This window comes from Halichoerus grypus, chromosome 3 (assembly GCF_964656455.1).
Source record: "Halichoerus grypus chromosome 3, mHalGry1.hap1.1, whole genome shotgun sequence".
NCBI lineage: Eukaryota > Metazoa > Chordata > Mammalia > Carnivora > Phocidae > Halichoerus > Halichoerus grypus.
Genome location: NC_135714.1, coordinates 28,400,720 through 28,422,995, shown reverse-complemented (window position 1 = coordinate 28,422,995; position 22,276 = coordinate 28,400,720). Strand labels below are relative to the sequence as shown.

At 34.5% G+C, this 22,276-nt stretch overlaps 1 long non-coding RNA gene across 1 annotated transcript in view; it reads left to right on the top strand.

The window, feature by feature from the left end:
* LOC144381245 (uncharacterized) overlaps positions 1-22,276 on the top strand; it is a 60,455-nt gene that overhangs the window by 3,220 nt on the left and 34,959 nt on the right. The gene's annotated exons all lie outside the window — the stretch shown is intronic.

Here is a 22,276-nt window from a genome sequence, read left to right as displayed (position 1 = left end):
TGGTCAATAAAACAATACTATAAATCTGGACTTTATTCATTATGAAAATACTCATTGATCAACTTTTCTTGATGAGAAACAACTAGATTAAGAGCACAAGGGGGCGCCTGGGTGGCTCAGTTGGTTAAGCGACTGCCTTCGGCTCAGGTCATGATCCTGGAGTCCCTGGATCGAGTCCCGCATCGGGCTCCCTGCCGAGCAGGGAGCCTGCTTCTCCCTCTGACCCTCCCCCCTCCCACGTGCTCTCTCTCTCTCATTCTCTCTGTCTCAAATAAATAAATAAAATCTTTAAAAAAAAAAAAAGAGCACAAGGTCATAGTTAGAGCCATCTTAGAACTTATACTCTCATGAGTCTTTAATCAAATAAGCAAATTGATGTATGATGCTCAGTGTGATAAAGGGTACGAAGAAAATCAACAAACTACTATATAGAATGAGTTGAGTTGAGATAGGAGTTGGAGAGAGTACAGAGTAACAGCATATACTGACACTCTGAGCGAAGAGGTAGCATGCAGTGTCTGAGGAACTAGAATTATTTCAGTGTGTCTGCGACAGGAACAATTATGCAAAGATGAGTATATAGAGATAGGCAGTGGATATGTCATATAGGGCCATATAGAACTTTGGATTGTTTTTTCAGAACCATGGAAAGATACAGGAATTAAAAACATTGGGAGGTAGCAGATGACATGATCAGATTTGCATTTTGCAGATAATGGTTTAGAGGTGAATGCAGGGACATTAGTCCATAGACATTATTAGCTGTCTAGGTGAGAAATGACACTAGTTTGGCATATGTTGGTGGGTGAAAAAAAAAAAGGTAAGCAGTGGATAGAATGAAGTATTAAAGAATTAAAACTTACAATGCTTTTTCATGAGTTAAATATGAATCATTGGGAAATAAGAGTAATCAAAAAGGATTTCTTGATTTCTACTATAAGTAGCTGAATGAATTATGAAGAGAAGTACTTTCTCCCTGACTCCTTCAAAATATAAGCTGCATCCTAAAAATATGAGGTATATTCTTCTAATTACAGGGTGAAATATTAGCCACAATGATTTGCTAAGAAACAGCAACTTCCGCACCATGTTTATGTATTTATTTTTAAACATATTACATGATTGTGACATTTATCTTGGGTTTTTATAATTCATGTTGAGCTTAAGAGTAGTAAGGATTCTGGTCCATGGTTAAAACCTATGTGGGATTTTTCAAGTCGTGATATATATTATTACAAAAGCTTTATCTGGCAGGCCTCAGTGAGGAAAGCTGCCTTCCCACCAGATTGGTGCACAGCCAATGCCCTGCAATCTCTGAAAAAAGCTGCAGTCAAGGACTCAGGCCCTTCTGGCAAGTCATGCTGTTATGCATTTTTGCATTCCCAGCTTAGATATTTGCATTCCCAGGTCTCCTTATCTGGGGCCTTTGGCAGAGATCCTCCTCAGGTACCTCTGCCAAGGTCTCTTTATGATAAGAGGAAGGGAAACCTTGCAAACACTTTTTTTCCACTCCTAACCTTCCTCCCTTACCCGCAACAACCATCCAGGGTTCAGAAAACTACCAGAAGTTTTTGTTGGGGGAATCCCTCAACAAAATAAAACACAGATCCGTTGACCCCATATCTGTGTCGAGCCCTCAGACCCTTAACTGGTGCGCCGTTCCATGGGAGAAATGAAACAGGGGGAGTTGGAGCTTTTTCTGGTTTGGGTTTCTTGCCTTACTTTTCTTGTGATTACAGGTTTCAATATCACTTTCATTTTGGCTCATTACTGCTTTAATTGGATGCTCTGGTGGCTCAGCTCTCTTTCTAGCTCAGCTGAACTCCTGAAAAATAGCTTACGTACACTTTTTTTGTGATAGTTTACATACAATAATCTGATTAAGTTAAATATGAACCTTTACTTAATAATATCTGTACCTCCAGAGTATATGGAATCATGAAAGGGGAAAAAAAAAAACAAAACACTCCAATATACAACCTATACTGAATTTTCATGACTATTGCTTTTTGGAAGACAGCTTCATTTTGGGACAAAACATGTCATTCTATGTGAAAAATGTATGTCTCATATATATATATATATATATATATATATATATATATATATATACACATTAAAATAAAACTTCAAGTAAAAGTATCTATGAATCATTTTTTTGTAAAATTCCTTGGAACACTGTTAGCCATGCAGTTAAAGGGACATATCCTAGTGGCTGCTACATAGTACACATATATGTGTTAGCATGTGTGTGTATATACATAGGTGTGTATGTGCATATGTGTGTACATGTATATATACTTATATATACATATATATTATTGATTCTAATAAATAACCAGAGAGAGACCTGCTGCTTAAAATGGATCCTGACCCTTCATTTTCTCTGTCTACATTTGGTTTTTCCTACCTGGCTTCTTGGGAAATTTAATTTGTGTGCTGCATGGGGTTGATTCTATTACAATATTTTTACTGAGTTTATCTTTTTCAGTGCCATTTTTCTCATAGTTGTTATGATTGCAGTTTTTGGTGAATTTTCCCTCTTTGTGTTCTATTTTGTATTTCCCCAAGGCAGTGAGTCATTCTGGAAGTGTTGTGTAATTTGTTTTGTTCAGCAGATTTCTTGCCATGCATGTTCTGTGTATTTAGCTTCTTTCAACTCTCCTTCCAAATGTTGCTTTCTTCTGGTAATCACTTTCGCCTCCTTCATTCAGTTCACTGTTTGATGGCTAAGGCTAGGATCTTTTTCTGTTTTATTCATTGTTATGTTCTAAATACATAGAAGAGTACCTGACACATACTATGTGCTCAGTAAATACATGTTGAAGCCATGAATTAAAGTGAACATTTCCTCCTACTTCAATTTTTCCCTTTGTCTTGTTTGTGATGGCTTACCAAAATACTTACTATTACTTGGTCAAAACTCTTGAGTTTCTCTATTTATGCTACTGCCCTTTGTAGTTCTCTAAATGTACTACAGTTTTCTGTGCCTTTGTTATTAAACCAATAAAGGAAACTTTAATTATAACTCAATAAAAAATAAATAAATAATGGCAGCTTCAAATATAATTTTAATTTTGAATTAAAGAGTTGAAATTAAAAACTTAGTGGATTAAAATAATTTTTATTATTTAATATATGAAATATACTTTATAATTTCTAACATCGTTCATTGTTCTATAACTTTGTTCCTTATCACTCTCTTGACACCATTATAATTCAATAATGTTTGGTTTTCATCTATTCTTACCTCTCTAAAGACCTGATTATCCCAACAGAATTATAAATCCCAGAAAAAATTTGAAATAGCAAAAACACACATTCATTTAAAAATTACCAAACACGTGGATGGAACTGGAGGGTATTATGCTGAGCGAAATAAGTCAAACAGAGAAAGACATGTATCATATGACCTCACTGATATGAGGAATTCTTAATCTCAGGAAACAAACTGAGGGTTGCTGGAGTGGGGGGTGGGGTGGGAGGGATGGGGTGACTGGGTGATGGACACTGGGGAGGGTATGTGTTCTGGTAAACGCTGTGAATTGTGCAAGACTGTTGAATCTCAGATCTGTACCTCTGAAACAAATAATGCAATATATGTTAAGAAAGAAAAAAAGAAGAAGAAGAATGTAGCAGGAGGGCAAGAATGAAGGGGGGGAAATCGGAGGGGGAGAAGAACCATGAGAGACAATGGACTCTGAAAAACAAACTGAGGGTTCTAGAGGGGAGGGGGTTGGGAGGATGGGTTAGCCTGGTGATGGGTATTGAGGAGGGCACGTTCTGCATGGAGCACTGGGTGTTATGCACAAACAATGAATCATGGAACACTATATCTAAAACTAATGATGTAATGTATGGGGATTAACATAACAATAAAAAATTTAAATTAAAAAAAAAAAATTACCAAACAAAATATTTTGGCCACTATAGCTTAAGTTAAACGTATATACATATAAATGCAATATGCATCTTAAATATATTCTGTAGTTCAGATAATCAGGATGTATTTATATCTCCTTAATAAAGATTTCCCTGTTCTCTTAATATATGTTGCTATATACCAGGAGAGATACAGTTGGGTTTTTTTTGTTTGTTTATTTTGTTTGTTTTAGTTTCTGTTTAACATGAGACGGAGGAGTCAGGTATAATCTCCATGTGAATTTCTGTATGTCAATCTGGCCTGGGCTTACTTCTCTGTACTGTATAGCTGGACCCAGTAACTAGACAGACATAAAGTTGTTCCTTGCGTATACTGCCCTTCACAATTGATAGTGCTTTCCCAAGTTAAACACAAAGAGACTTTAAGTACAAAGCTGCCTTATAAAAACAGGGTAGTCAAATTTCATGAACATGGTTATTTTCAAATTAATAAGATTGGCTAAACCCTTAACTCATAGGGCTTATCTTGTGGTGGAGGTAAACAGATGAACAAAAATAAATAGATAAATTGTGTGATGTACCAGGTAAGAACAAATGCTATGGAGAAAAAATTAAAGGGATAGTTTGAGTTTCTGGACCTGAAGGTATGTGTTTGGAAGGGAATTTGATTCTCAGTAGAGTGGTCATTCAAAACCTTAGTGTGAAGGTCTTCTCTGAGCAAAAAATTAAAGAAGATCAGCAAGTTATCTATGTGGATTTCATGGGGTACAGTGTCATAAGTGGGGCTGGCTACATAATTTTGGGGGAGCAGTGTAAAATGAAAATGAGGACCTCTATTCAGTAAGCATCAAAGAAACTTTTCCTTTTCTGTCATGATCTGTCTCAACTTGCTATGGAGTTTTTATTTTCTATTTAATGTCACACCCCGTTGGACATGGGATACTTGATGTGCAAGTACAGACCCTCAAAAGCCCCTGGGGCTCAGTCTCATGACTTCTGTGCACTGACTCTCATCATTTCCACATCTAAGCCCCCATCAGGGGTGGAAGGTGGCAGTGGTTGCTGGGTAGGGAGAGAGAAGTGAGTACTTGAGAATCCATTTGCATACAGAGAGGAAGCAGAAAGATGGATCTCACATGAGCCAAGACTCCAAGTCTATAACATATACACTATATTCCCATTGTACTTTATTTATAAAACATACATTCAAAAATAAAATTATTACTCATTTCAAAGGGTGACTGTAAAGTGCTAAACCTCAAGCCAGGGCTCACTTTTTGTGGGGTCTGTGGGACTGCACTGGATGCACAGCCATGAAGCCATCCCTGGTTACAGGCAGAGGAAACATCAAGTATAAGAGCCCTGTGGTCATTGTTAATACATTGAACTTTATCCTCAGTGAAACAGACTGCGAGAATTGATGTCATTATGGACAAGATTGTAGTTGTGAGAAGTGATTTGTTTCTTGATATGTTTCCAAAGTAGAGACCTCTGGTTTTGCTGACTATTTGCATGTGGAGTATAAAAGAAAGAGAGGAGCCAAGAATAATTTTAAGATTTTGTTTCAAGGAATATTGGGGTTGCCATTCACTGAGTTTAAGCAGACCATAGGAGGGGCTTGTTTGGGAGGGGAAGTGGATGGAATCAAATATTTGGTGTTAGACATGTTAAACTTAGTTATTCAAGTAGAGATATATATTTGTTGAATATATCAACCATTAATCAACCATTGGAAATTTGAATCTAGAGATGAAGGGAGAAGTCAACATGGGAGACATAAATTTGGGAACCATCAGCATTAATGTATAGACGGTATTGATAGCTATGCAATTGAATCATTTCAGAAAGACAGTAAATGAAGTTACAGAAGAGATACTAGAACTGAGCCCTGGAAAACTCCAATAATAAACAATCAGGAAGATAAGAAAGGACAAAGATAGATACTAGGAAGGGCCAATGAGGAAGGTGGAAACAAGGAGAATATAGTTTTCCAGAAGCCAGTTGAAGAAAGTGTTTGCAGGCTAAAGGAGCAATCAGCTGATTCAAATACTACTACTAAAGACTTAAAGGGCTTTGACTTGACCATTGGTCCAAGCAACATGGGTGATACTAACAAATTTGGTAAGAGCATTGTCTATGGAATGGTTGGGAGAAGTACCAATAAGAGTCTCAGGAAAGAATAAGAGAATAAAAATCAGAGACAGGTGAGTTTAGACTACTTTACAGAGTTTTTATTTATTTATTTATTTATATGAATGGAAATGGAGAGTTAGATAGTAGCTGGCATAGAATTTTAGTGAGATTATGTGTTCTCATTTAGGAAATGTTCATTTTGATACCTGATAGGACTATAAGCACCTTGTGGGCCAAGGCCAGGCCTTACAATTCTTATATATCACCTGGACATTATTCCAAATAGCAATTTAAGCAAGGTATAGAGTATTGTACCTATAGAGATGAAGATAGGAAAGTGTGCTGGGGCAGGAAGTGGTAGGTACTAACTATTTGAATATGGTTTAATGGTTCTAATCTTATCTTTATGCAATTACAAAAGCTGTTTTCCAAATGGAATTCTATTTAAGAATAGAATTCCATGTGTTACTATAAGCAGTATTTGTGTATAACAATGTGTGAACACCAGCGATATTGGCTGTGCTGTTTATAATGTGGAATTTTATAGACATGATACATAAAACCATGTAGGTGACCCAACTCAGGTGAGTAAATTAACCAGTGGTTAGTGGTGCTTTTAGAAGGCACCTACCCCTCTTCTCAGGGAAAGCAACAGCAGTGGGGGAAAAAATGGCCAGAGCTTTGTAAGGGTTAAGGGTTCCGAGCAAGTAAAGCTGTAGTTCAATACAAGGATAAGGTTGTAGGGAATACAGCACTACAAAGGAGATTCCATGGAGAAGCTCATTTAATCTGACCCAAAGGGCAGGGGATATGACATGTTAGGCATAAAAGATATGGGATTTAGAGCAACACAACTGGGTTGTAATGGTTGATAGAACCAAAAATCTTCATGTCGTTCCAGTGTGGTTTGGGAGACTGTGTAAAGAAGAATTACAAGGATGTAAATATCAAAAACTATATTTCAGCAGACCTGAAAAAGGTCTGAGTTGATATTTAAACAGTGGGAAAATTCAGAGTTCATTTTAATCAGTTTGTGAAGAGTTTCTTATAGGAAGTAGCATTTAAGATGATAGGGGAAAAGTCATATTTTAGTAATGTTGAATGTTTAGAATATGTTTAGAAATCCAGAAAAAGAAAAAGTCATACTAGCATATTCTAGTTAGTTGCATATCTTAAATCCTAGCTAAATAGCCAAGTTGCTTTGAACAAGATGAACAAGTTCATCTCTCTGTGCCACAATTTTGTTATTTGTAAAATGATAACTCTGATTAGAAAAATCTCTGAAATACATTTTATCTCTCATATTTTATAATTTATACTTATTTTAAAATCATTAATTGGAAATAATTGAGATAATATTTCAATTGAAATAAATAATTTGAAATAATGGTCTACAGATGATCCTAATAGTGAGGAAACAGTAAGGATTTCAAATGGAGATGAGTAGTTCTAACTCAACATGTTCCATTCTAAATACTAATATATGCGTTCAAGTAAATTTATAGAAGGTTCTTTGAATCCTACCCAGTAAACCGTTAATTCACAGAACATAAAAAGAAATTAAGATGAGACAAAGGGTATGGTTTAACATGTGTTCTGCTTTTTGAGCTACTTGGTAAAGATATTTCTATTGTGATTTGAAACTCATTTCCTTCATATTTCCATGAAAAAGTGATCCCTAGAGTTACAGCTCTTATTTCCTTACTCAGTTTTCCCATGGGAAGTGATTCTGACTGAAAAGTTGGGGAGAAAAATGAGGCATGTGTGACTCAAAACTTCTAGACCCCTTTTTGGGGTAAGTCTTCTCAGAAGAAGCATGGATTCTCATCAATTCTTTAGCCTTGTTAAGCTTAGCAGAACAAGCCCTATCTTTCTGACTAGCTTTAAATTTAACCATTTGCCTTTGTCTGGGTGGCTGAATTTGCCATATTCATGGGTGAAGTATTAGCAAATGTTCGGAGCTCAGAGCCAAAGCTGAATTCATGCATTCACCAAAGAACTTTATTAATACAGTAATATTTTTACCTCCATCTGTCTAACTTCTATAACTATCTCCAACTGTTCCTGTATCAGGCAAGGAAAAGGAATATTAGTTATACAACCTCCGACATGTGTCTTAATCTTTCTTAATTCATTATCTAGCATGGAGTGAGCTCCATGGAGTATCTAGTTTAAATGAGTCCATTGAGTTTTCAAGTACTAATGGAGGACCCTGTACGGTTTGCTTCAAAGAAGAAAACACATACTCATACCTGGGCTTAGTCATCTTTTAATCTGAAGCAGTTTGTTCCATGCTAAACCTCTTTCTGCTTCAGCTCACCAGCATGAAACAAAAACAGGAAGAGTAGATAAAGGACATCTGAACAAGATAGCATTGTTACTTTTTTGGGGTTTTGTGATAGGTCTGTTATCTATGATTTCTTTCTACCTCTGGTACTAATAGAACTTAATTTCTGCTTTAGTCAGAGTGACCTAGTGGCCTATCAGGGGTCCAGACTGAGTGAGTATATATGTTTTCAAAGCAGCAGTTTTGAGTAAAGTACATTTCAGAAAGGTATCTAACCTAGTTTGGGGAGGGTCAAAGGAAGATCCTTAAGGATAATGATATTTAAATCAAGACCTAATTTATAAAATATAATTTGGGATTTGGCTTTCCAGGAAGAAAAGATGGTGCAGAGGCAAGTAATGGCATGATGAGAGAAGTTTACAATAGCTTGAGTTGAGAGAAACGCAGGAAAGAAAGTAGGGCACAAGGTGAAGCTTCAGCCGTGATGAAGCAAGGACTGGCTCACCATGTTGAGGATGATAGGTGTAATTGATGGTGAAAGCTTCAGATGTTTTGAAATCACTCTTTATTTGGGGTGAGGGGGAAGGTTAATAGATGAACTGTTTTAAATGCATTTTGAAGGACAGATATAATTTCTAAAAGCACCAATACTCCTTTCTTCTTGGTTTGCAATGTTCTACGATTTTAAATAAGTTTCTTTGTCTAGTTTGATAGCATGCCCTCATTTATAAAAATGCTGACCTATGACAGAGACTTCTAATCTTTAAATAATGAATTTTAGTGACCCGTGAATCTAATTTGAAAGGTGCTATAACATTGCAACACAGTATAGTATTATGATCTAGTTTAAAATATTCAGTATCATTATGCCTTTAAAATGTTCTTAGGAATTATGTTGATTATACATGAGCATTTGCTGAGTGAGCCCAAGAATGTAAATGATTGCTTGGATGGCTAACTCCAGCTTGAATTATTTCAGTAAAGATAGACCAGGGGAGAATGATGAAAAGTTTAAAATTTTCCAACCTCTGTGGGCAGCTGTCATTTCAGTTTATAATCTTTGTATAATGGGCATTTGAAGTGAATTCTGCTGCTTTAACATTCCCAGCTGATGTGGAATATTTCTGGAGCTTCACCATCATTCTAAACGTACAGCACAACCCTCTCTAGGATTCAAGAGTTGCCACTTGTCACCTTTATATCCCCAATCAGAAAAGAACTGCAGAGAAGCATAGTACTTCATCATGGAATTATTTGAATTACATTTCCCTTAAGGACAAATATTTTATCAATCGAAAAAGACAAAGAACCTAATTTTGCTTTTTAATATACATATGAATGTAATTTGTACTGCATCACAAGTATCTTTCATATCAGCTCAGATCCTTATTGCTAACTAGGTTGCACACTTTCAATGATAAATATACAACCAACCCCATCACCAGTGTTGTTTCCTCATTATTCAGTACTTTCTGTGTATGGAGACAAAGTTTTACAGTATGCTCTGCATTAAAGTGAATTATGGTACAACCTTCTGCATTAGCATATAATCTTAATTTTAGGTCTTAATATAAAAACGTAAATGCGTCAGAGCCATTTCTTAAACCAGTAACTTTTGTCTGCCATTGTTATTCCTTTCTACACATAAAAAAAATTCTTGTGCTAAAATAACATTGGTGTAGACTAAGAAATAATTATTTTATACCCAACTTCAGCAGAAAAATACCAATGCCAATTCCTCTTGTACTTGAATACATTTTATTATTTTCCAAAGTAGCATTGTTGGCAGGAACTTGCAACTTGCATATCCTAATGGTCTTAAGTGAGTATTAACATGAATATTCATTGACGATTCAAATAACATCTTCAAATAACCGTTCCATGGCTTTGTTTTCTAAGACTGACTCTGACTTGACTGTTATACCATAAGATCTCGATGACTCTGCTTGTTAACAGCATTAGTCATTTCTAATATGTGAGGTTATTGTAACATGTACGGCCATAATTGGTCCATTAACCCCTGCATCTTACTTTCAGAAAACAATATAGATCTAGCTACAAGAGTCAACATTCAACTTCTTCCTAACACACATCTGGGACCAGTGCTCTCTCAAATTTTTCTCTTGATGCTTCTCAGTGCAGTGTGTATGTGGCTCCACCGCACAAACATACAGAAATACTTTGGTGAATGAATGCTTTCATCCAGCCTTGTCATCTTACTGAAAATACACAAAGAAAAGATCTTTTAAATAAGGAGAATAAGTCACTTCTCTTCCCATACCACTACATTGGTTTAATGAGAAATGCCATATGAACATATTTATTGTCCTGCTGAAATTAACTTTGTACCAGAATTAGGCAGTTCTTAGATTTCTTGAATATTCTATATGTACTCCCACCTACAGGACTTAGATTTTAACTGGGCCTCTTCCATAACAAGTTTGAATGACTTCTTTGTAATGTCTCCCACTTCAACTTTTTTTTCAAGATATAATTTAGAAATCAGCATTTTAGAGAAGTTTTCCTTAACTTCTCTAATTCACATATTTGGTTTTACTAACATTAATAAGTTCCTTGGATATGTATCACAAATAATTATATGTTGTTCGTTCTGGGCTATTTACCACTTGTTTGGAGTTTGCTAGTTGGTTTTCATAATTAGTCCATGGGTTTTTAAGAAAGAAAACAAACCAAGTTTATACCTTTTATGTATCCCCTTATCTCAATTAGTTATTATTTGTTTATTTAGGCCTTCAGTATTTGATCCAGTTTCCTTGAATACTGAGAGAGTAACCACATGGCTTGTGAGGGCTAATGTTTTGAGAAGCATTCAATTACACTTTCAGCCTCAGATAGAATTTACCTACGCAATGTCAAAATAGGCCATTGTGGTTTCTTTCTATTAGAGAGCAAAGTGTAAATGGTGATTAATGCTACTCTCAGCGTTCAGTCCATTTTTGAAGAGTAACTGGCCAGAAACCTGTCCAGAGAGATTTGTTAATTTTGAGGATATACTAAACCTTTTTAAAAAGTGATCTTCCCCTTGTTGATTTGTTTGAAAATTGTTTTCCTTAGAGATGTATCACATATACACACACACATATACACACATAAGCATGTACTATAGATAATGATTATTGCACAGTTTCTCCAACAGTAATAGAAATTCAGATAGTTTACACACAAAAATATTTAGTGGTATGATATTTAGAGGAAAATAATGTTGTGTTTTGTTTTAAAATATGAAAAACTGGGGTGCCTGGGTGGCTCAGTTAGTTAAGCAGCTGCCTTCGGCTCAGGTCATGATCCCAAGGTCCTGGGATCGAGCCCCGCATCGGGCTCCCTGCTCAGCCGGGAGTCTGCTTCTCCCTCTCCCTCTGCCTGCCGCTCTGCCTACTTGTACTTTTTCTCTCTGTCTCCCTGTCAAATAAATAAATAAAATCTTTAAAAATAAATAAATAAAATTTTAAAAAATACGAAAATCTATGATTTTGTTGGTTTCTGGCCTGTAGGATTTTAGGGAACTCTCTTTTTAGTGTCATCTATCAAAATAAAGTCAGGAATTAGGACTCTAGTCTCAAAAAGAGCCTCTCAAGTTTGCCTAGGCCATGTTCAGGCTATAATTTGGGACATTAGTGTATGCAATGTAAGAAAGGGACAGAAAATATAAAAGAGAGTGTTGACCTTCAAATGACTAAGGAGGCAATAGAAAACATGAAAAGTAAAGGACAAATAGTCTAGTATGGTGCACAGAATGTAAAATGAGTAAAAGTTCAGAAACTAAAGAAAACCTTATCATAGTATGAAATTGTTTAGGGAAGAAAAAAATATACCAGGTTTTCAATGGAAATCTTAGACATAGACAATTATAAATTGGATGTATATATATGTGTGTGTGTGTGTATATATATATACAAAATATATGAAAAAATAAAAATGAACAGGTGGTGTATGATGGAAAAGCACAATATCCATAACTCTATAACATTTCTTGGAAGTCTGAAATGTCTGACTTTTGCAATTCAAATAAATATTCACATGCACACACATAATGTCAAACTTGACAGAAAAATTCTGGGACCACTATTATTTTCTTTTTGCAAAATAGTATAGCGGTAATGACAATTTAAATGAAAGTGTGAAGAAGGTTTAATAATATGCCAAATAAGAAACTTGATAAAGAGTTTTGGGTTTTTTTAATAAAAATACAATTTTTTTTTTTAAAGCATAAATATAAACTAATACATATATACATCCTAATAATTACAATTTAATTTCCCTGGAAAAATATATGAGGTAAAATTGAACAAAACATATATGCTCTAATCGGATTGGTTAAGTGCTTTTTGTGTTTTAATAATTACTTTTTGTAGCAGTCTGAGTTTGTTGCTTAGAGGAACATTCTAGTAGACACTGCTTGAAGGAAGCTGTTCCCTTAATTCACACCAGATGGCACTATGGAACTTTTCCATTTCCATAAGAGGCTAAGCAGAAATAAAAGAGATGAACTACAGTGAAACACTATTTTTGAGTAAATTTGACTCTCATTTCTGTTTCCTAAGGTCAGCAGGCATTATTGTTTAATATGTAACTCGGGGATATGACAATCTAATGTGCTTCCCCTTTTACAACTCTATATAAAGTACAGATAAATACATAAATAGGAATCATTTCCTAAGAATTCCAGAAAGCCTTGCGTTTTTTATCTTATGTGTTTCATACCTACTTTATGGGCCTTTTAGAAATCCATCAACAAAGTATAAGCACTAATAATATCTCAGGGTTCACATTCCTTGTTTTTGTATTTGCATAGTTCAATTGGCCCTAATTGGACTACTTTACTAATTTTCAAATTTCATGAATATATTTCACTTTTTTTTTCAAATTTCAAATTTTTTTTCAAATTTCATCAATATATTTCAGTTATTCTTTCCTTCCTACCTACAGAGGGTATGTAGACAAATTGAGATTTATAGGGCCCTATGACCATTCATTCTATTTCTTCATCTTATACATTTTCACAATTTTTATATATTTTTTGTTTTTCTGTTTTCTCTACACTGAAGTTGCACTGGAGAAATCACTGTAACTTACGGTATTTTACAAATGATGAAACAAGATTCATGTAAAAAGGACATTTTCTTCTGTTTTAATTCACTTTTTTTATATTTCACTGCTTTAATTTTTTTTCAAAAAGAAACTAGTCTGGGTGTAATGGAATTAAAAAAAATCCATTTAGATTGCTGTGCCATGCATTTAAATATTAATATTTAATTAGAAACAATCCATTCCATGCAAAAGAACAAATAATACACAACATTTTCACTTTTCTGTAATTCAGTTGTGTCCTTTTATTTATGAAAAAGTCTATCAACTTCAGGTTTTCAAGAAGCTACCAAAATTATTTCATCTTAAAGAAATGTCTTAGCAAACTTTAAGGCCCAAATATCATTTTTTAAAAAATTTTATTTATTTATTTGACATAGAGAGAGCATAAGTAGACAGAGTTGCAGCCAGAGGGAAAGGGAGAAGCAGGCTCCCCACTGAGCAGGGAGCCTGATGCACCTCAATCCCAGGACCCTGAGATCATGACCTGAGCCTAAGGCAGATGCTTAACTGACTGAGCCACCCAGGGGCCCCTCAAATATCATTTTAACATAAATCATTCTCCTTTACTTTGTATAGAGATGCTTCAGACAATACAATGAACCACATGAAAATATTCTAAGCCACTACTTAAAGTAGATCTATTAAAACAATATTGCCATTATCAAATCCATAATTATAAATTAATTAATAAAAGGTGTAAAATATGTATCCATTCACATCTAATAGAAATCTAAGCAACACAAAAATCTTTGACATTTATTTTTGTGCCCTAAAAAATAAAAGCTGTAAACATCTGTAAACCATAAAGAGACATGATAGAATGATTTTCCTTTCATTTGACATTCTATAAATAGGGCTCTATAATGAGAGCTTTTTAACATAAAAGAAAAGGCATGTGCTTATATGGATGTTTTGGTAGACTTGACTAAAGGTTACATGAGAAATAAGTTAATGGACTGAAGTTTATAGCTGTGTGTATAACTGTCAAATCTTTCTGTAAATTGCCTTTCTCTTCTGCTGGCTGGAATGCAAAAATCCAATAAACTGTTAATAAAAATGGAAAGGTCATATGTAAATATCAAAGATCTTGAAAATGAACCAGAAAAGATGATAGTTTGCAGAAAAATATCATTTTATATTCTATTTCACTGTATTCTAAATGTGATTGGGTTGCAAATTGTGTTTTCAGGAAAAAAATGAGTAGGAAAAGTTTCTATTAAAAAGAGATTAGTTTTTCATCTGATAAGAGGAGTTTGAGTACTAATTAGCCGTTGGTTTCTGCAACTTCAGAAGAATTGCAAACAATTAAACGCTTTGATATTTTCTCTGATTAAGCAAACTCTTAATAGGGCCTCGTGGAATTATTCTAGAAACACTGAGAGAGCACAATCTGTGTAGGGTGTGTGTTTGTGATAGAAGGTTCATTGCTTAGGGCTTAGGAGGCTCATCTTCCGTTTGTAGCCAGACACCCCACAATTTAGCAGTCACTGGCCTGGTCTGAACTTGCAAAGAATTAGAGCCTAAAAGAACTGGAGCAACAGAAACTACTCTTCTCTGCCCTACTCCATTTATTCAAAGAGAGAATAGTCCTTTTAAAGCCAATTTGAAAGTTGTAGCCTCATAAAGGGAATGCATTTAGGCCCAGGGAGAAGCTGAGTTTGAACACATGCTGCTTTTGATGAAGCCGTGCATGGTGCCTCTTGATCTTCTATGTCTGTATTTTAAGAACTGTTCTGGTACCTGAAAAGAATGGTTGACAAAAGGGCAAAGTATGGGGTTTGGTCCTCCGAATAGATCCTTGAAAGAACAATTTTATTTTCCTTTTCTTTCTCTTTTTTATTTTAGCAGTGTCTAAACTCTAAAACTATTATACTGGATCAACATAAGAATCAAGTTTCACCAAGAGTATGAAGTAATAAGTAGCATTGATTGCTTGTGATGTCTTTTAGCTGAAGGGACTATTAATCCTGTATGATTCAGGTGAATATTCAGTTTCCTTTCAATGTTATCAATTATTCACCAAAAACAATGAGTGAATGGATGAATTTACTTAAGCCAATGCTTCATGTTTTCCCTAAATGATCTAAATTGCTATCAAAAGCAGTGAATGAATGGATGAATTTATTTCACTGGAAACATGTAGTGATTAAGATAAGATTTCCAAATAAATTTATAATGTTCACACTAGGTATAAATAAGTTTGCTCCTTTCATTAACTAAAAGCTGGAAAATATGCTTGAATAACAGTGAAAGACTCTCGGGAAGGAGCCAAATATATTACCTGAGTGGGATTTTGAATTTCTAGAAAAGTTCCTTTCTGAATACATTGTTTGCCATATTTAAATAACATTGGCTTAAGGTCAGATTTAAACTAAAAACCCTTTCAATTTAAACCTTTCTGATTCCTTGTGATCACTTTTCAATTAGACAATGAAAAACAATTTAGTGGATACTTAGCTTAATTGCTTTGCTTCTACTTTTTGACCTCCAGAGCTCCACTTATGTTTTCTATGCAATATGCTTGTACAATTATCTGCCTCTTTAGAATGCGCATTTCCCATGATTTTGTACAAACAGTCTGATTCAATCACTGTTAAGTACTCTTTACTCCTTTTTTCCTTTTAGGAGAGTAGGAGTCAAGGCATTTGCTTCTAAATTCTGGAATTAAAAGAAAACTGTAACTTCCTATTAGTAGGAAAGAACAAGTCTGCATCAGTAAATGATGCTGTAGTTTATCTACATCGTTATGCTACGGAATGTTAAATAGAATGTCATTAAAATATTAAACAAAATGATAGAACAAGATGTTGCTAAATAATTAGTTAATTAAGTACATTATTAACCGATCCAAACTTGAAGTAAATATTTTGTAGTGTTGGAGTGTATTCCTGTTTATGTCTATGTTTGTGTCTGAGTGTGTATATCTCTCTACGGGCCAGGTTCTTTTGTCATTTCTTCTAGTAAACGCCAATAAGTTTTAAATTTGATAGGTTACCAATTTTTACACCTACTTATATGCAACTAGGTATATGAAAAAAAATCTCAAATATGTTAAAGGATTAAAAGCAAAATCAGTTTTATATGAATTCTGGTCTTTTTTTTTTTAAGATTTTATTTATTTATTTGAATGAGACAGAGAGCACAAGCAGGGGGATCTGCAGAGGGAGATGGAGAAGCAGGCTCCTCGTGTAGCAGGGAGCCCTTGTGGCTTGATCTCAGGACCCGGGGATCATGACCAGAGCCAAAGGTAAATGCTTACTTGACTGAGCCACCCAGGCGCCCTGAATTCTGGTCTTTATTGTCTAAAGGTTTTCATTAGAAAATAGATTTGGTATTACTTAAAGAAGTTTTCTAAGTATCAAATTTTCTTGGGGCGCCTGGGTGGCTCAGTTGGTTAAGCGACTGCCTTCGGCTCAGGTCATGATCCTGGAGTCCCTGGATCGAGTCCCGCATCGGGCTCCCTGCTCGGCAGGGGGCCTGCTTCTCCCTCTGACCCTCCCCCCTCTCATGTGCTCTCTCTCTCTCTCATTCTCTGTCTCAAATAAATAAATAAAATCTTTAAAAAAAAAAAAAAATTTTCTTACTATAGTAAGGTGTAGGATGATAAATGACATCTCATGATGTTGAAAAATATGATTTTCAAAAATGTAGTATTTATTAAGGTTTTACTATTTAAAGTCATTTTACCTTGTTTACATCAACCTCATTCATCCATTCAGACTTTCAAGTACTAATTGAGAAAGAAGAGACAGTGTCTCCTGAAGGAATATTCTGTGTTATAAGAGAGATAACAAGTTCTCCCTGTAGAAGAAACAATAATTGTTCAGTGTGACAAGTATACTCTTACAAGATTTACAAGCTGTTTAAAAAAAAAAAATGTTAAGGTTTAGCATGAAAGCTAGACAAGTTTATCATTTTCTCCCTATTTTATTAGACATGTAAACTGAACCCAGTAGCTCTGTACATAATTAGTGAGGATTTCAGGAAATAGAGAGGTCATTAACTTTCATGGACCTCAGTTTTTCCATTTGTAGAAGGAAGAGCTTTGGTTAAATTCTAAATGTTTTTTAAATGTACCCTTTTGTCATTTTATGACTTATCCAGGAGGAGGTAGCGAACCTTAGAAATCAGGACTTCTGCTTTTTAGGATAGTCATCATGTGCTCATCATTACCCTTTATTTCTCTTCCCAGATGCATTCAACCACTTCTTAAGGCTTACCTTTGTTCCTGCAATTAGACTCAACAAACCACTAGTTCTTTGTCTTTCATCAGCTCAGGTTAATGTCTCCCACCTTTATGATCATTTGGCATATATATAATATTTAATGTCTCTGCAGCAATTTATTTGTATATCAATTTTAATATCCATGTAATGACTTTATATTTCAATAGTTCTTTATTGTTACATTGATATACCTGCATGATATATTTATGATTTCTTTACTTGTGTACATTTTTGTTTATTCATGAAGCTATTGAAGATCAGACTATATTACAGTTGAAATTCTCCTCGTTCTAAGAATCAAACTAACCTGGGTTTAAATCTTAACATGGTCCCTTACAAGTAGTAGTTGCTTAACTTTTGTACTCTTATTTACTGAAGCTATTATAGTATATGCCTCAAAGAGTATTATGTGGTTTAAATATTTGTAATTATTATTATTCCACTAAAGCTTAAAATATAAGTCTTTTTTTATTGATAGTATAAATTAGCTACCAAGTAGGAAACCGCTAAAGAGATTTATCTACTAACCCCATTAAAAAAGGGGGGGGGCCCTAGGTGACTCAGCTCTTCAGTATATGACTTGATTTCGCCTCAGATCATGATCTCAGGTTTGTGGGATCCAGCCTGATGTTTGGCTCCACACTCAGCAGGGAGCCTGCTTCAGTTTCTCCCCCTCTCCCCATGCTCCTGTGCTCTCGCTGTCTCTCTCTCTCTCAGATAAATAAATAAATCTTTTTTAAAAAAGCATCTCATGTAAAATCAGAATTATAGAAATAAATGAATATTTTAATATATTCATATTAAAAAAAAGAACCTTTTTGATTGAGCGCTGTAATTATGTTTTTTTCTATGGTGCTGTAGCTATATTTTTGACCTCTTGGAGTTTATGTTTCTAGCACCAAAGTTCCACATTGATTTTTTTTTTTTTCTCTAGCTCTTCTTGTAATTGCATATCTTCAATGTTTCTTTCTATTAAAAAAAAAAAAATGTATGAAGTTTGAACTACATGAAATAAGCCTGTAGTCTAATATGTTTTTTTTGGAATGGTACCATTTTGTACTATGCAAATAGTATCAGTATCTCTGGGATATTTTTAGCTTTAGCTCAGACCACTTTCTCCTATTTCTTGAGTTAACACTACCACGTCTAGTATTTAGCTGCTTTGATAATGGGAAAATTATTAGGAATTCGGAAAAACATGCTTTGATTGTAGCTAAGAAATAGACTAAATGCAAAGTCCATGAGTTTTTGTTCTACACTCTTCTTAAATGCCTTTGGAACCCAGGTCAAAATACTTACCTGTATATTCCTAGTGAGTTTATCTATGTAATGAAATTGGTGAAATCATTCTTATCAGAGCACTGATATTAGATGATGATAGAAAATAGATGCCAGTATTTCTGGGGGTTTGGTTTAGGATAATGTGCCTGGATAATTTAAAATCAATTGCTGACAATGTAAAAGAAAGTAGAGGAGGGGCGCCTGGGAGGCTCAGTCAGTTAAACATCTGCCTTTGGCTCAGGCATGATCCCAGGGTCCTGGGATCAAGCCCTGCGTCAGGTTCCCTGCTCAGCAGGGAGCCTGCTTCTCCCTCTCCCTCTGTCTGTCGCTCCCCCTGCTTGTGCTCTCTCTCTGTCATATAAATAAATAAAAATAAAATCTTAAGAAGAAATAAAAATTAAAAAAAAGTAGAGGAGGGGCTGTGACTTTAAACTTCCTTGTTATTGTTTTATCATAGCACAGTAGCAAATGAGCTTTTTTTGTGTTGTTGGAGAAATACTAGAATCATAACATTAATAGCAGAAATGTACTCTTCATTTTAGATTTAGATCACTGGCATTACATGCTTGGAAAACTAAGGTAAGACAAAAATAAACCTGTTGATTTTCTTTTCCTTCTAACAGAGAATCTTGTGACAATAAGAAGAAAAGATAAAATTTCAGTGATGTGCAAAGTCAAACTCCATCCTACATACTTGTGGCTCTGCCATATCTGAATTATATTTAGCAGCATTCCTGAGGCAGAACAATTGTTATGGCAAGACAAAGAGATGGGTGGGGAAAATGTAATGTCTTTGTATTTTTCCCTAGATATTAGAGGAATCATTATGTGCATTTATATAAATCATCTTTGACACTCCAGAAGCAGAATCTCTTAACACTGGAAACTACCTTAGATCTCATTTTATAGATGAACTCTGTGTTCTGTGTAGCTAGTCAGGATGATGAGAATGATATCAGTGTTTTCTCTATTGTCTATTCTTATACCAACTACTAAGGGCTCGGTGACTATTGATTTACCCATTGTTCTTTTGGTTCAGCTGCAGGCTGGAATTTCCAGCCATTGAGCCTACAAGTAAGGATACATAAAGAAATCCTTATGACTTACATCAACAAAGCCTTTGGAATGGCAAAGGAAAGTAGACATTCTCACTAGCTAACAAAAAAATAAAGTAACTACTATTTCTGTGTTTCAGTGGATTCAGTGGAATGAGTAAAGACATTTGTCTATTTTCTTCAGAGTTACTGAGAACTTAATCATGCACTTATATTGAACTGGACAAATGGGAAGAACAAAGTAAAACTTTAGTTACACATGCTTACTTACTTACATACACAAAAGAGGTGAGCACAGGGGGTTAAATAAGGTTGACACGAAGTAGCACTTAGAGCTGACAGAGCAAAACAACTGTTAAACTGAAGCTTGCAGCTTTTGGCAGCTTCAAATTTGTTCAGAATTCTAGAAGCATGGACCTACATAGCAACAACAAGGACTACCTTAAGAACATCCTTGGAGTAGTCCAAATGAAGAACAATGAGATTCTAATAAGAATTACTATATCATGGAATTGATCTTTACCCTCCTGTTTTTTCATATATCCCCAGAGGCTCCTTCCAAACTATTATCATGACACTTACAATACACTATTTTGTCAGTATATTTCCTTGTGTATCTTAATTTACAGCCAACTGAGTTAGGACAGTTATTGTGGTAATAAGCTCTGTAGGCCCAGTATATGTTTAATCTTTAGCACATAAAAGGCAGCCAAAATATATATGGTAAATAAAGAATACTACCATTTTCAGTCTAATACTTTGTATTTAATGAATGTTTTAAATACATGTTTATGAAAACAAATACTTTAGTAAGAATTGTATTGACGTGGATGAATTTTCATCCAGAAATAATTTTTGAAGCATTCTATTAAACATATTTTAAATCTTAGTCAATTTTCTATACAATATAAACTTTTTCACTTTGCCATTTTCTTTTAATTTTCAGTCTTTCAAAGTCTTTAATTACATGTTCAAAAAAAAAACCTAGTTGGTATTATTATTGTATTTTTAATTATTTACCAGTTTATACCCCTTGGTCATTCTTAGGTTTCCTTCTGGGCTATAACTATGTGCCATTTTCCCAGCCCAAATTTGTCAAATATATTTTATTATTTTTCAATGGTATCAATTGTTATCATTGACAAAAATCAGTGCTCACTGACATTAAAAAAAAAAAAAGTCTATTTTATTTGGGATTAGATAAAATTATCCATTAGGGTAAAGTCATTTTTCTGGGACTTATTTTTTAAAAAAATGTCTTAATAATGTGGTATCATTTTTGCATAATATTCCTCACCTATTTTTTAGAACATGGTACTGCTATGCATCCAGTCACACAAACAAGAAAAGTAGCCACCCTTTCTACTTTCTTGTAACTCAAACTCCTATATCTAATTCATCACTAAATCTCTTATAATTTCCTCTAAAATATAGTATAAGAGCTATACCTTTGCTACATAAGCACCAAATTACTGTAATATTCCACGTTCTAGTCTTCTAGAGGCATTATTGAGTTTCACATAAGAATACCATTAAAGAAGAATATTTATCACCATTTTTTGTAAGGCGTTTTTCTGATGACTTGAGATAATTTTGTTTCCAACTTCAATATCAATACTAGTTGTGCATATTTGTTTATATTGGTCTTCCTAACTAAACTTTAAGTTCAGGAATGCCAATTATCACTTTTAATGTAAGGATGAGACAGAAATGGCACTTAATGTGGATCTGCTGTCAGGCATTTCTTCTGTCTGCTATACTAACTTCAAAAATAATAATAATAATTCTTAAGGATTCTTGCTGACTACTGACATCTTCTAACTATATTATTATTGCTTTAATTTTCCTTTGGCATCCCTATAATATCTTCAGAAGCTGTAGTTATATCACTTTTCTTTCATAATACTGGTAATTAGTATCTATTTTTTTGTGATCAGTTTGGCTACTGGCTTATCAGATTTATAGATCTCCATAAAGAAACAGTTTTTAGTTTTACTAATTTTTTCTATTTTTTGGTTGTTTTCTATATCACTGATGTTTAATTGAAATTTGTATTGATTTAATTGTAGATCCACATGCTATTACAACAAAATGGAGACCCCATGTGTAGTTTGTTCATTGCCCCATCACCCCAGTGATGAGTTGTTGTAGTTGAATCCTCCCTACCTGTGGAAGATCAGGAATGTTGTTCCACTTGGTACTTGTGGTAGAATTACCCACTACTGGTGCTCCCTAGCAACACTCTAGTCTGGCAGTAGGAGGGGTATATCACACATTTGAAGACAAAGAAACTTCTAAGACCA